Source organism: Rhinoderma darwinii, unplaced genomic scaffold (assembly GCF_050947455.1).
Source record: "Rhinoderma darwinii isolate aRhiDar2 unplaced genomic scaffold, aRhiDar2.hap1 Scaffold_434, whole genome shotgun sequence".
In the NCBI taxonomy this organism is placed as follows: domain Eukaryota; kingdom Metazoa; phylum Chordata; class Amphibia; order Anura; family Rhinodermatidae; genus Rhinoderma; species Rhinoderma darwinii.
In genome coordinates this window covers 49,023-65,140 of record NW_027463841.1, presented here as the reverse complement: position 1 = coordinate 65,140, position 16,118 = coordinate 49,023, and the positions used below count along the sequence as shown (strand labels likewise).

Here is a 16,118-nt window from a genome sequence, read left to right as displayed (position 1 = left end):
AATCCGTGGTGCGGTTGACTTTTTATTATGTTGTTTCGATTTTGTTTCACAATCGATTAAAAAGGACTATGGATTAAAGCATTTAATGTCAATGGCCATTCTAAGCTGAAAGTGCCTGCTCTAGTTAGATCGCAGAAGTTACACAGCTTAACGCCTCGCTAGTACCAGTGTGGGAGACTGTCTGGGAATCCGTGGTGCGGTTGACTTTTTATTATGTCGTTTAGATTTTGTTTCACAATAGATTAAATAGGACTATGGATGAAAGCATATAACGTCAATGGCCATTCTAAGCTGAATGTGCCTGCTCTCGTCAGATCGCAGAAGTTACACAGCTTAAGGCCTCGCTAGTACCAGTGTGGGAGACTGTCTGGGAATCCGTGGTGCGGTTTAATTTTTATTATGTCGTTTAGATTTTGTTTCACAATCGATTAAAAAGGACTATGGATTAAAGCATTTAATGTCAATGGCCATTCTAAGCTGAATGTGAATGCTCTAGTTAGATCGCAGAAGTTACACAGCTTAACGCCTCGCTAGTACCAGTGTGGGAGACTGTCTGGGAATCCGTGGTGCGGTTGACTTTTTATTATGTCGTTTAGATTTTGTTTCACAATAGATTAAATAGGACTATGGATGAAAGCATATAACGTCAATTGCCATTCTAAGCTGAATGTGCCTGCTCTCGTCAGATCGCAGAAGTTACACAGCTTAAGGCCTCACTAGTACCAGAGTGGGAGACTGTCTGGGAATCCGTGGTGCGGTTGACTTTTTATTATGTCGTTTAGATTTTGTTTCACAATCGATTAAAAAGGACTATGGATTAAAGCATTTAATGTCAATGGCCATTCTAAGCTGAATGTGCCTGCTCTCGTCAGATCGCAGAAGTTACACAGCTTAAGTCCTTGCTAGTACCAGTGTGGGAGACTGTCTGGGAATCCGTGGTGCGGTTGACTTTTTATTATGTCGTTTCGATTTTGTTTCACAATCGATTAAAAAGGACTATGGATTAAAGCATTTAATGTCAATGGCCATTCTAAGCTGAATGTGCCTGCTCTAGTTAGATCGCAGAAGTTACACAGCTTAACGCCTCGCTAGTACCAGTGTGGGAGACTGTCTGGGAATCCGTGGTGCGGTTGACTTTTTATTATGTCGTTTAGATTTTGTTTCACAATAGATTAAATAGGACTATGGATGAAAGCATATAACGTCAATTGCCATTCTAAGCTGAATGTGCCTGCTCTCGTCAGATCGCAGAAGTTACACAACTTAAGGCCTCGCTAGTACTAGAGTGGGAGACTGTCTGGGAATCCGTGGTGCGGTTGACTTTTTATTATGTCGTTTAGATTTTGTTTCACAATCGATTAAAAAGGACTATGGATTAAAGCATTTAATGTCAATGGCCATTCTAAGCTGAATGTGCCTGCTCTCGTCAGATCGCAGAAGTTACACAGCTTAAGGCCTCGCTAGTACCAGTGTGGGAGACTATCTGTGAATCCGTGGTGCGGTTGACTTTTTATTATGTTGTTTAGATTTTATTTCACAATAGATTAAATAGGACTATGGATTAAGGCTTTTAATGTCAATGGCCATTCTAAGCTGAATGTGCCTGCTCTCGTCAGATCGCAGAAGTTACACAGCTTAAGCCCTCGCTAGTACCAGTGTGGGAGACTGTCTGGGAATCCGTGGTGCGTTTGACTTTTTATTATGTCGTTTAGATTTTGTTTCACAATCGATTAAAAAGGACTATGGATTAAAGCATTTAATGCCAATGGCCATTCTAAGCTGAATGTACCTGCTCTCGTTAGATCGCAGAAGTTACACAGCTTAACGCCTCGCTAGTACTAGTGTGGGAGACTGTCTGGGAATCTGTGGTGCGGTTGACTTTTTATTATGTCGTTTAGATTTTGTTTCACAATCGATTAAAAAGGACTATGGATTAAAGCATTTAATGTCAATGGCCATTCTAAGCTGAATGTGCCTGCTCTCGTCAGATCGCAGAAGTTACACAGCTTAAGGCCTCGCTAGTACCAGTGTGGGAGACTGTCTGGGAATCCGTGGTGCGGTTGACTTTTTATTATGTCGTTTAGATTTTGTTTCACAATCGATTAAAAAGGACTATGGATTAAAGCATTTAATGTCAATGGCCATTCTAAGATGAATGTGCCTGCTCTCGTTAGATCGCAGAAGTTACACAGCTTAACGCCTCGCTAGTACCAGTGTGGGAGACTGTCTGGGAATCCGTGGTGCGGTTGACCCTTTATTATGTCGTTTAGATTTTGTTTCACAATAGATTAAATAGGACTATGGATTAAAGAATTTAATGTCAATGGCCATTCTAAGCTGAATGTGCCTGCTCTCGTCAGATCGCGGAAGTTACACAGCTTAAGTCCTCGCTAGTACCAGTGTGGGAATCCGTGGTGCGGTTGAATTTTTATTATGTCGTTTAGATTTTGTTTCACAATCGATTAAAAAGGACTATGGATTAAAGCATTTAATGTCAATGGCCATTCTAAGCTGAATGTCCCTGCTCTCGTCAGATCGCAGAAGTTACACAGCTTTAAGGCCTCGCTAGTACCAGTGTGGGAGACTGTCTGGGAATCCATGGTGCGGTTGACTTTTTATTATGTCGTTTAGATTTTGTTTCACAATCGATTAAAAAGGACTATGCATTAAAGCATTTAATGTCAATGGCCATTCTAAGCTGAATGTGCCTGCTCTCGTCAGATCGCAGAAGTTACACAGCTTAAGGCCTCGCTAGTACCAGTGTGGGAGACTGTCTGGGAATCCGTGGTGCGGATGACTTTTTATTATGTCGTTTAGATTTTGTTTCACAATCGATTAAAAAGGACTATGGATTAAAGCATTTAATGTTAATGGCCATTCTAAGCTGAATGTGCCTGCTGTCGTTAGATCGCAGAAGTTAAACAGCTTAACGCCTCGCTAGTACCAGTGTGGGAGACTGTCTGGGAATCCGTGGTGCGGTTGACTTTTTATAATGTCGTTTAGATTTTGTTTCACAATAGATTAAATAGGACTATGGATTAAAGCATTTAACGTCAATGGCCATTCTAAGCTGAATGTGCCTGCTCTCGTCAGATCGCAGAAATTACACAGCTTAAGGCCTCGCTAGTACCAGTGTGGGAGACTGTCTGGGAATCCGTGGTGCGGTTGAATTTTTATTATGTCGTTTAGATTTTGTTTCACAATCGATTAAAAAGGACTATGGATTAAAGCATTTAATGTCAATGGCCATTCTAAGCTTAATGTCCCTGCTCTCGTCAGATTGCAGAAGTTACACAGCTTAAGGCCTCGCTAGTACCAGTGTGGGAGACTGTCTGGGAATCCGTGGTGCGGTTGACTTTTTATTATGTCGTTTAGATTTTGTTTCACAATCGATTAAAAAGGACTATGGATTAAAGCATTTTTTGATGTCAATGGCCATTCTAAGCTGAATGTGAATGCTCTCGTCAGATCGCAGAAGTTACACAGCTTAAGGCCTCGCTAGTACTAGTGTGGGAGACTGTCTGGGAATCCGTGGTGCGTTTGACTTTTTATTATGTCGTTTAGATTTTGTTTCACAATCGATTAAAAAGGACTATGGATTAAAGCATTTAATGCCAATGGCCATTCTAAGCTGAATGTGCCTGCTCTCGTTAGATCGCAGAAGTTACACCGCTTAACGCCTCGCTAGTACTAGTGTGGGAGACTGTCTGGGAATCCGTGGTGCGGTTGACATTTTATTATGTCGTTTAGATTTTGTTTCACAATAGATTAAATAGGACTATGGATTAAAGCATTTAACGTCAATGGCCATTCTAAGCTGAATATCCCTGCTCTCGTCAGATCGCAGAAGTTGCACAGCGTAAGGCCTCGCTAGTACAAGTGTGGGAGACTGTCTGGGAATCCGTGGTGCGGTTGACTTTTTATTATGTCGTTTAGATTTTGTTTCACAATCGATTAAAAAGGACTATGGATTAAAGAATTTAATGTCAATGGCCATTCTAAGCTGAATGTCCCTGCTCTCGTCAGATCGCAGAAGTTGCACAGCTTAAGGCCTCGCTAGTACCAGTGTGGGAGACTGTCTGGGAATCCGTGGTGCGGTTTTCTTTTTATTATGTCGTTTAGATTTTGTTTCACAATCGATTAAAAAGGACTATGGATTAAAGCATTTAATGTCAATGGCCATTCTAAGCTTAATGTCCCTGCTCTCGTCAGATTGCAGAAGTTACACAGCTTAAGGCCTCGCTAGTACCAGTGTGGGAGACTGTCTGGGAATCCGTGGTGCGGATGACTTTTTATTATGTCGTTTAGATTTTGTTTCACAATCGATTAAAAAGGACTATGGATTAAAGCATTTAATGTTAATGGCCATTCTAAGCTGAATGTGCCTGCTGTCGTTAGATCGCAGAAGTTAAACAGCTTAACGCCTCGCTAGTACCAGTGTGGGAGACTGTCTGGGAATCCGTGGTGCGGTTGACTTTTTATAATGTCGTTTAGATTTTGTTTCACAATAGATTAAATAGGACTATGGATTAAAGCATTTAACGTCAATGGCCATTCTAAGCTGAATGTGCCTGCTCTCGTCAGATCGCAGAAATTACACAGCTTAAGGCCTCGCTAGTACCAGTGTGGGAGACTGTCTGGGAATCCGTGGTGCGGTAGAATTTTTATTATGTCGTTTAGATTTTGTTTCACAATCGATTAAAAAGGACTATGGATTAAAGCATTTAATGTCAATGGCCATTCTAAGCTTAATGTCCCTGCTCTCGTCAGATTGCAGAAGTTACACAGCTTAAGGCCTCGCTAGTACCAGTGTGGGAGACTGTCTGGGAATCCGTGGTGCGGTTGACTTTTTATTATGTCGTTTAGATTTTGTTTCACAATCGATTAAAAAGGACTATGGATTAAAGCATTTTTTGATGTCAATGGCCATTCTAAGCTGAATGTGAATGCTCTCGTCAGATCGCAGAAGTTACACAGCTTAAGGCCTCGCTAGTACTAGTGTGGGAGACTGTCTGGGAATCCGTGGTGCGTTTGACTTTTTATTATGTCGTTTAGATTTTGTTTCACAATCGATTAAAAAGGACTATGGATTAAAGCATTTAATGCCAATGGCCATTCTAAGCTGAATGTGCCTGCTCTCGTTAGATCGCAGAAGTTACACCGCTTAACGCCTCGCTAGTACTAGTGTGGGAGACTGTCTGGGAATCCGTGGTGCGGTTGACATTTTATTATGTCGTTTAGATTTTGTTTCACAATAGATTAAATAGGACTATGGATTAAAGCATTTAACGTCAATGGCCATTCTAAGCTGAATGTCCCTGCTCTCGTCAGATCGCAGAAGTTGCACAGCGTAAGGCCTCGCTAGTACAAGTGTGGGAGACTGTCTGGGAATCCGTGGTGCGGTTGACTTTTTATTATGTCGTTTAGATTTTGTTTCACAATCGATTAAAAAGGACTATGGATTAAAGAATTTAATGTCAATGGCCATTCTAAGCTGAATGTCCCTGCTCTCGTCAGATCGCAGAAGTTGCACAGCTTAAGGCCTCGCTAGTACCAGTGTGGGAGACTGTCTGGGAATCCGTGGTGCGGTTTTCTTTTTATTATGTCGTTTAGATTTTGTTTCACAATCGATTAAAAAGGACTATGGATTAAAGCATTTAATGTCAATGGCCATTCTAAGCTGAATGTGCCTGCTCTCGTCAGATCGCAGAAGTTACACAGCTTAAGGCCTCGCTAATACCAGTGTGGGAGACTGTCTGGGAATCCGTGGTGCGGCTGACTTTTTATTATGTCGTTTAGATTTTGTTTCACAATAGATTAAATAGGACTATGGATTAAAACATTTAACGCCAATGGCCATTCTAAGCTGAATGTGCCTGCTCTCGTCAGAACGCAGAAGTTACACAGCTTAAGGCCTCGCCAGTACCAGTGTGGGAGACTGTCTGGGAATCCGTGGTGCGGTTGAATTTTTATTATGTCGTTTAGATTTTGTTTCACAATCGATTAAAAAGGACTATGGATTAAAGCATTTAATGTCAATGGCCATTCTAAGCTGAATGTCCCTGTTCTCGTCAGATCGCAGAAGTTACACAGCTTAAGGCCTCGCTAGTACCATTGTGGGAGACTGTCTGGGAATCCGTGGTGCGGTTGCCTTTTTATTATGTCGTTTAGATTTTGTTTCACAATCGATTAAAAAGGACTATGGATTAAAGCATTTAGTGGCAATGGCCATTCTAAGCTGAATGTGCCTGCTCTCGTCAGATCGCAGAAGTTACACAGCTTAAGGCCTCGCTAGTACCAGTGTGGGAGACTGTCTGGGAATCCGTGGTGCGGTTGACTTTTTATTATGTCGTTTAGATTTTGTTTCACAATCGATTAAAAAGGACTATGGATTAAAGCATTTAATGTCAATGGCCATTCTAAGCTGAATGTGCCTGCTCTCGTCAGATCGCAGAAGTTACACAGCTTAGGGCCTCGCTAGTACCAGTGTGGGAGACTGTCTGGGAATCCGTGGTGCGGTTGACTTTTTATTATGTCGTTTAGATTTTGTTTCACAATAGATTAAATAGGACTATGGATTAAAGCATTTAACGTCAATGGCCATTCTAAGCTGAATGTGCCTGCTCTCGTCAGATCGCAGAAGTTACACAGCTTAAGGCCTCGCTAGTACCAGTGTGGGAGACTGTCTGGGAATCCGTGGTGCGGTTCAATTTTTATTATGTCGTTTAGATTTTGTTTCACAATTGATTAAAAAGAACTATGGATTAAAGCATTTAATGTCAATGGCCATTCTAAGCTGAATGTCCCTGCTCTCGTCAGATCGCAGAAGTTACACAGCTTAAGGCCTCGCTAGTACCAGTGTGGGAGGCTGTCTGGGAATCCGTGGTGCGGTTGACTTTTTATTATGTCGTTTAGATTTTGTTTCACAATCGATTAAAAAGGACTATGGATTAAAGCATTTAATGTCAATGGCCATTCTAAGCTGAATGTGCCTGCTCTCGTCAGATCGCAGAAGTTACACAGCTTAAGGCCTCACTAGTACCAGTGTGGGAGACTGTCTGGGAATCCGTGGTGCGGTTGACTTTTTATTATGTTGTTTAGATTTTATTTCACAATAGATTAAATAGGACTATGGATTAAGGCTTTTAATGTCAATGGCCATTCTAAGCTGAATGTGCCTGCTCTCGTCAGATCGCAGAAGTTACACAGCTTAAGGCCTCGCTAGTACCAGTGTGGGAGACTGTCTGGGAATCGGTGGTGCGGTTGACTTTTTATTATGTCGTTTAGATTTTGTTTCACAATCGATTAAAAAGGACTATGGATTAAAGCATTTAATGCCAAAGGCCATTCTAAGCTGAATGTGCCTGCTCTCGTTAGATCGCAGAAGTTACACATCTTAACGCCTCGCTAGTACTAGTGTGGGAGACTGTCTTGGAATCCGTGGTGCGTTTGACATTTTATTATGTCGTTTAGATTTTGTTTCACAATAGATTAAATAGGACTATGGATTAAAGCATTTAACGTCAATGGCAATTCTAAGCTGAATGTGCCTGCTCTCGTCAGATCGCAGAAGTTACACAGCTTAAGGCCTCGCTAGTACCAGTGTGGGAGACTGTCTGGGAATCCGTGGTGCGGTTGCCTTTTTATTATGTCGTTTAGATTTTGTTTCACAATCGATTAAAAAGGACTATGGATTAAAACATTTAATGTTAATGGCCATTCTAAGCTGAATGTGCCTGCTCTCGTCAGATCGCAGAAGTTACACAGCTTAAGGCCTCGCTAGTACCAGTGTGGGAGACTGTCTGGGAATCCGTGGTGCGGTTGAATTTTTATTATGTCGTTTAGATTTTGTTTCACAATCGATTAAAAAGGACTATGGATTAAAGCATTTTTTGATGTCAATGGCCATTCTAAGCTGAATGTACCTGCTCTCGTCAGATCGCAGAAGTTACACAGCTTAAGGCCTCGCTAGTACCAGTGTGGGAGACTGTCTGGGAATCCGTGGTGCGGTTGACTTTATTATTTTGTCGTTTAGATTTTGTTTCACAATCGATTAAAAAGTACTATGGATTAAAGCATTTAATATCAATGGCCATTCTAAGCTGAATGTGCCTGCTCTCGTCAGATCGCAGAAGTTACACAGCTTAAGGCCTCGCTAGTACCAGTGTGGGAGACTGTCTGGGAATCCGTGGTGCGGTTGACTTTTTATTATGTCGTTTAGATTTTGTTTCACAATCGATTAAAAAGTACTATGCATTAAAGCATTTAATGTCAATGGCCATTCTAAGCTGAATGTGCCTGCTCTCGACAGATCGCAGAAGTTACACAGCTTAAGGCCTCGCTAGTACCAGTGTGGGAGACTGTCTGGGAATCCGTGGTGCGGTTGACTTTTTATTATGTCGTTTAGATTTTGTTTCACAATAGATTAAATAGGACTATGGATTAAAGCATTTAACGTCAATGGCCATTCTAAGCTGAATGTGCCTGCTCTGGTCAGAACGCAGAAGTTACACAGCTTAAGGCCTTGCTAGTACCAGTGTGGGAGACTGTCTGGGAATCCGTGGTGCGGTTGAATTTTTATTATGTCGTTTAGATTTTGTTTCACAATCGATTAAAAAGGACTATGGATTAAAGCCTTTAATGTCAATGGCCATTCTAAGCTGAATGTCCCTGCTCTCGTCAGATCGCAGAAGTTACACAGCTTAAGGCCTCGCTAGTACCAGTGTGGGAGACTGTCTGGGAATCCGTGGTGCGGTTGACTTTTTATTATGTCGTTTAGATTTTGTTTCACAATCGATTAAAAAGTACTATGCATTAAAGCATTTAATGTCAATGGCCATTCTAAGCTGAATGTGCCTGCTCTCGTCAGATCGCAGAAGTTACACAGCTTAAGGCCTCGCTAGTACCAGTGTGGGAGACTGTCTGGGAATCCGTGGTGCGGTTGACTTTTTATTATGTCGTTTAGATTTTGTTTCACAATAGATTAAATAGGACTATGGATTAAAGCATTTAACGTCAATGGCCATTCTAAGCTGAATGTGCCTGCTCTGGTCAGAACGCAGAAGTTACACAGCTTAAGGCCTTGCTAGTACCAGTGTGGGAGACTGTCTGGGAATCCGTGGTGCGGTTGAATTTTTATTATGTCGTTTAGATTTTGTTTCACAATCGATTAAAAAGGACTATGGATTAAAGCCTTTAATGTCAATGGCCATTCTAAGCTGAATGTCCCTGCTCTCGTCAGATCGCAGAAGTTACACAGCTTAAGGCCTCGCTAGTACCAGTGTCGGAGACTGTCTGGGAATCCGTGGTGCGGTTGACTTTTTATTATGTTGTTTAGATTTTGTTTCACAATAGATTAAATAGGACTATGGATTAAGGCTTTTAATGTCAATGGTCATTCTAAGCTGAATGTGCCTGCTCTCGTCAGATCGCAGAAGTTACACAGCTTAAGGCCTCGCTAGTACCAGTGTGGGAGACTGTCTGGGAATCCGTGGTGCGGTTGACTTTTTATTATGTCGTTTAGATTTTGTTTCACAATCGATTAAAAAGGACTATGGATTAAAGCATTTTTTGATGTCAATGACCCTTCTAAGCTGAATGTACCTGCTCTCGTCAGATCGCAGAAGTTACCCAGCTTAAGGCCTCGCTAGTACCAGTGTGGGAGACTGTCTGGGAATCCGTGGTGCGGTTGACTTTTTATTATGTCGTTTAGATTTTGTTTCACAATCGATTAAAAAGTACTATGGATTAAAGCATTTAATGTCAATGGCCATTCTAAGCTGAATGTGCCTGCTCTCGTCAGATCGCAGAAGTTACACAGCTTAAGGCCTCGCTAGTACCAGTGTGGGAGACTGTCTGGGAATCCGTGGTGCGGTTGACTTTTTATTATGTCGTTTAGATTTTGTTTCACAATAGATTAAATAGGACTATGGATTAAAGCATTTAACGTCAATGGCCATTCTAAGCTGAATGTGCCTGCTCTGGTCAGAATGCAGAAGTTACACAGCTTAAGGCCTCGCTAGTACCAGTGTGGGAGACTGTCTGGGAATCCGTGGTGCGGTTGAATTTTTATTATGTCGTTTAGATTTTGTTTCACAATCGATTAAAAAGGACTATGGATTAAAGCCTTTAATGTCAATGGCCATTCTAAGCTGAATGTCCCTGCTCTCGACAGATCGCAGAAGTTACACAGCTTAAGGCCTCCTTAGTACCAGTGTGGGAGACTGTCTGGGAATCCGTGGTGCGGTTGACTTTTTATTATGTTGTTTAGATTTTGTTTCACAATAGATTAAATAGGACTATGGATTAAGGCTTTTAATGTCAAAGGCCATTCTAAGCTGAATGTGCCTGCTCTCGTCAGATCGCAGAAGTTACACAGCTTAAGGCCTCGCTAGTACCAGTGTGGGAGACTGTCTGGGAATCCGTGGTGCGGTTGGATTTTTGTTATGTCGTTTAGATTTTGTTTCACAATAGATTAAATAGGACTATGGATTAAAGCATATAACGTCAATTGCCATTCTAAGCTGAATGTGCCTGCTCTCGTCAGATCGCAGAAGTTACACAGCTTAAGGCCTCGCTAGTACCAGTGTGGGAGACTGTCTGGGAATCCGTGGTGCGGTAGAATTTTTATTATGTCGTTTAGATTTTGTTTCACAATCGATTAAAAAGGACTATGGATTAAAGCCTTTAATGTCAATGGCCATTCTAAGCTGAATGTCCCTGCGCTCGTCAAATCGCAGAAGTTACACAGCTTAAGGCCTCCCTAGTACCAGTGTGGGAGACTGTCTGGGAATCCGTGGCGCGGTTGACTTTTTATTATGTTGTTTAGATTTTGTTTCACAATAGATTAAATAGGACTATGGATTAAGCTTTTAATGTCAATGGCCATTCTAAGCTGAATGTGCCTGCTCTCGTCAGATCGCAGAAGTTACACAGCTTAAGGCCTCGCTAGTACCAATGTGGGAGACTGTCTGGGAATCTGTGGTGCGGTTGACTTTTTATTATGTCGTTTAGATTTTGTTTCACAATCGATTAAAAAGGACTATGGATTAAAGCATTTAATGTCAATGGCCATTCTAAGCTGAATGTACCTGCTCTCGTCAGAACGCAGAAGTTACATAGCTTAAGTCCTCGCTAGTACCAGTGTGGGAGACTGTCTGGGAATCCGTGGTGCGGTTGACTTATTATTATGTTGTTTAGATTTTGTTTCACAATAGATTAAATAGGACTATGGATTAAGGCTTTTAATGTTAATGTCCATTCTAAGCTGAATGTGCCTGCTCTCGTCAGATCGCAGAAGTTACACAGCTTAAGGCCTCGCTAGTACCAGTGTGGGAGACTGTCTGGGAATCCGTGGTGCGGTTGACTTTTTATTATGTCGTTTAGATTTTGTTTCACAATCGATTAAAAAGGACTATGGATTAAAGCCTTTAATGTCAATGGCCATTCTAAGCTGAATGTCCCTGCTCTCGTCAGATCGCAGAAGTTGCACAGCTTAAGGCCTCGCTGGTACCAGTGTGGGAGACTGTCTGGGAATGCGTGGTGCGGTTGACTTTTTATTATGTTGTTTAGATTTTGTTTCACAATAGATTAAATAGGACTATGGATTAAGGCTTTTAATGTCAATGGCTATTCTAAGCTGAATGTGCCTGCTCTCGTCAAATCGCAGAAGTTACACAGCTTAAGGCCTCGCTAGTACCAGTGTGGGAGACTGTCTGGGAATCCGTGGTGCGGTTGCCTTTTTATTATGTCGTTTAGATTTTGTTTCACAATCGATTAAAAAGGACTATGGATTAAAGCCTTTAATGTCAATGGCCATTCTAAGCTGAATGTCCCTGCTCTCGTTAGATCGCAGAAGTTACACAGCTTAACGCCTCGCTAGTACCAGTGTGGGAGACTGTCTGGGAATCCGTGGTGCGGTTGACTTTTTATTATGTCGTTTAGATTTTGTTTCACAATCGATTAAAAAGGACTATGGATTAAAGCATTTAATGTCAATGGCCATTCTAAGCTGAATGTGCCTGCTCTCGTTAGATCGCAGAAGTTACACAGCTTAACGCCTCGCTAGTACCAGTGTGGGAGACTGTCTGGGAATCCGTGGTGCGGTTGAATTTTTATTATGTCGTTTAGATTTTGTTTCACAATCGATTAAAAAGGACTATGGATTAAAGCATTTAATGTCAATGGCCATTCTAAGCTGAATGTCCCTGCTCTCGTCAGATCGCAGAAGTTACACAGCTTAAGGCCTCGCTAGTACCAGTGTGGGAGACTGTCTGGGAATCCGTGGTGCGGTTGACTTTTTATTATGTCGTTTAGATTTTGTTTCACAATCGACTAAAAAGGACTATGGATTAAAGAATTTGATGTCAATGGCCATTCTAAGCTGAATGTGCCTGCTCTCGTCAGATCGCAGAAGTTACACAGCTTAAGGCCTCGCTAGTATCTGTGTGGGAGACTGTCTGGGAATCCGTGGTGCGGTTGAATTTTTATTATGTCGTTTAGATTTTGTTTCACAATCGATTAAAAAGGACTATGGATTAAAGCATTTAATGTCAATGGCCATTCTAAGCTGAATGTTCCTGCTCTCGTCAGATCGCAGAAGTTACACAGCTTAAGGCCTCGCTAGTACCAGTGTGGGAGACTGTCTGGGAATCCGTGGTGCGGTTGACTTTTTATTATGTCGTTTAGATTTTGTTTCACAATCGATTAAAAAGGACTATGGATTAAAGCATTTAATGTCAATGGCCATTCTTAGCTGAATGTCCCTGCTCTCGTCAGATCGCAGAAGTTACACAGCTTAAGACCTCGCTAGTACCAGTGTGGGAGACTGTCTGGGAATCCGTGGTGCGGTTGACTTTTTATTATGTCGTTTAGATTTTGTTTCACAATCGATTAAAAAGGACTATGGATTAAGGCATTTAATGTCAATGGCCATTCTAAGCTGAATGTGCCTGCTCTCGTCAGATCGCAGAAGTTACACAGCTTAAGGCCTCGCTAGTACCAGTGTGGGAGACTGACTGGGAATCCGTGGTGCGGTTGACTTTTTATTATGTCGTTTAGATTTTGTTTCACAATCGATTAAAAAGGACTATGGATTAAAGCATTTAATGTCAATGGCCATTCTAAGCTGAATGTGCCTGCTCTCGTCAGATCGCAGAAGTTACACAGCTTAAGGCCTCGCTAGTACCAGTGTGGGAGACTGTCTGGGAATCCGTGGTGCGGTTGACTTTTTATTATGTCGTTTAGATTTTGTTTCACAATAGATTAAATAGGACTATGGATTAAAGCATTTAACGTCAATGGCCATTCTAAGCTGAATGTGCCTGCTCTCGTCAGAACGCAGAAGTTACACAGCTTAAGGCCTCACTAGTACCAGTGTGGGAGATTGTCTGGGAATCCGTGGTGTGGTTGACTTTTTATTATGTTGTTTAGATTTTGTTTCACAATAGATTAAATAGGACTATGGATTAAGGCTTTTAATGTCAATGGCCATTCTAAGCTGAATGTGCCTGCTCTCGTCAGATCGCAGAAGTTACACAGCTTAAGGCCTCGCTAGTTCCAGTGTGGGAGACTGTCTGGGAATCCGTGGTGCGGTTGACTTTTTATTATGTCGTTTAGATTTTGTTTCACAATCGATTAAAAAGGACTATGGATTAAAACATTTACTGTCAATGGCCATTCTAAGCTGAATGTGCCTGCTCTCGTTAGATCGCAGAAGTTACACAGCTTAACGCCTCACTAGTACCAGTGTGGGAGACTGTCTGGGAATCCGTGGTGCGGTTGACTTTTTATTATGTCGTTTAGATTTTTTTTCACAATAGATTAAATAGGACTGTGGATTAAAGCATTTAACGTCAATGGCCATTCTAAGCTGAATGTGCCTGCTCTCGTCCGAACGCAGAAGTTACACAGCTTAAGGCCTCGCTAGTACCAGTGTGGGAGACTGTCTGGGAATCCGTGGTGCGGTTGACTTTTTATTATGTTGGTTAGATTTTGTTTCACAATAGATTAAATAGGACTATGGATTAAGGCTTTTAATGTCAATGGCCATTCTAAGCTGAATGTGACTGCTCTCGACAGATCGCAGAAGTTACACAGCTTAAGGCCTCGCTAGTTCCAGTGTGGGAGACTGTCTGGGAATCTGTGGTGCGGTTGACTTTTTATTATGTCGTTTAGATTTTGTTTCACAATCGATTAAAAAGGACTATGGATTAAAGCATTTAATGTCAATGGCCATTCTAAGCTGAATGTGCCTGCTCTCGTTAGATCGCAGAAGTTACACAGCTTAACGCCTCGCTAGTACCAGTGTGGGAGACTGTCTGGGAATCCGTGGTGCGGTTGACTTTTTATTATGTCGTTTAGATTTTGTTTCACAATCGATTAAAAAGGACTATGGATTAAAGCATTTAATGTCAATGGCCATTCTAAGCTGAATGTGCCTGCTCTCGTGAGATCGCAGAAGTTACACAGCTTAAGGCCTCGCTAGTACCATTGTGGGAGACTGTCTGGGAATCCGTGGTGCGGTTGACTTATTATTATGTTGTTTAGATTTTGTTTCACAATCGATTAAAAAGGACTATGGATTAAAGCATTTAATGTCAATGGCCATTCTAAGCTGAATGTGCCTGCTCTCGTCAGATCGCAGAAGTTACACAGCTTAAGGCCTCGCTAGTACCAGTATGGGAGACTGTCTGGGAATCCGTGGTGCGGTTGAATTTTTATTATGTCGTTTAGATTTTGTTTCACAATAGATTAAATAGGACTATGGATTAAAGCATTTAACGTCAATGGCCATTCTAAGCTGAATGTGGCTTCTCTCGTCAGAACGCAGAAGTTACACAGCTTAAGGCCTCGCTAGTACCAGTGTGGGAGACTGTCTGGGAATCCGTGGTGCGGTTGAATTTTTATTATGTCGTTTAGATTTTGTTTCACAATCGATTAAAAAGGACTATGGATTAAAGCATTTAATGTCAATGGCCATTCTAAGCTGAATGTCCCTGCTCTCGTCAAATCGCAGAAGTTACACAGCTTAAGCCCTCGCTAGTACCAGTGTGGGAGACTGTCTGGGAATCCGTGGTGCGGTTGACTTTTTATTATGTTGTTTAGATTTTGTTTCACAATAGATTAAATAGGACTATGGATTAAGCCTTTTAATGTCAATGGCCATTCTAAGCTGAATGTGCCTGCTCTCGTCAGATCGCAGAAGTTACACAGCTTAAGGCCTCGCTAGTACCAGTGTGGGAGACTGTCTCGGAATCCGTGGTGCGGTTGACTTTTTATTATGTCGTTTAGATTTTGTTTCACAATCGATTAAAAAGGACTATGGATTAAAGCATTTAATGTCAATGGCCATTCTAAGCTGAATGTGCCTGCTCTCGTCAGATCGCAGAAGTTACACAGCTTAAGGCCTCGCTAGTACCAGTGTGGGAGACTGTCTGGGAATCCGTGGTGCGGTTGACTTTTTATTATGTTGTTTAGATTTTGTTTCACAATATATTAAATAGGACTATGGATTAAAGCATTTAATGTCAATGGCCATTCTAAGCTGAATGTCCCTCCTCTCGTCAGATCGCAGAAGTTATACAGCTTAAGGCCTCGCTAGTACCAGTTTGGGAGACTGTCTGGGAATCCATGGTGCTGTTGACTTTTTATTATGTTGTTTAGATTTTGTTTCACAATAGATTAAATAGGACTATGGATTAAGGCTTTTAATGTCAATGGCCATTCTAAGCTGAATGTGCCTGCTCTCGTCAGATCGCAGAAGTTACACAGTTTAAGGCCTCGCTAGTACCAGTGTGGGAGACTGTCTGGGAATCCGTGGTGCGGTTGAATTTTTATTATGTCGTTTAGATTTTGTTTCACAATCGATTAAAAAGGACTATGGATTAAAGCATTTAATGTCAATGGCCATTCTAAGCTGAATGTCCCTGCTCTCGTCAGATCGCAGAAGTTACACAGCTTAAGCCCTCGCTAGTACCAGTGTGGGAGACTGTCTGGGAATCCGTGGTGCGGTTGACTTTTTATTATGTTGTTTAGATTTTGTTTCACAATAGATTAAATAGGACTATGGATTAAGGCTTTTAATGTCAATGGCCATTCTAAGCTGAATGTGCCTGCTC

The 16,118-nt window shown here is 41.7% G+C and overlaps 3 pseudogenes; all 3 read left to right on the top strand.

The window, feature by feature from the left end:
* The first annotated feature begins 646 nt into the window (after window positions 1-646).
* LOC142713170 (5S ribosomal RNA) lies at window positions 647-762 on the top strand (annotated as a pseudogene).
* A 7,137-nt stretch (window positions 763-7,899) lies between these two features.
* On the top strand, window positions 7,900-8,013 carry LOC142713199 (5S ribosomal RNA; annotated as a pseudogene).
* Window positions 8,014-13,854: 5,841 nt separating this feature from the next.
* Window positions 13,855-13,968, top strand: LOC142713201 (5S ribosomal RNA; annotated as a pseudogene).
* The last annotated feature ends 2,150 nt before the right edge of the window (window positions 13,969-16,118 follow it).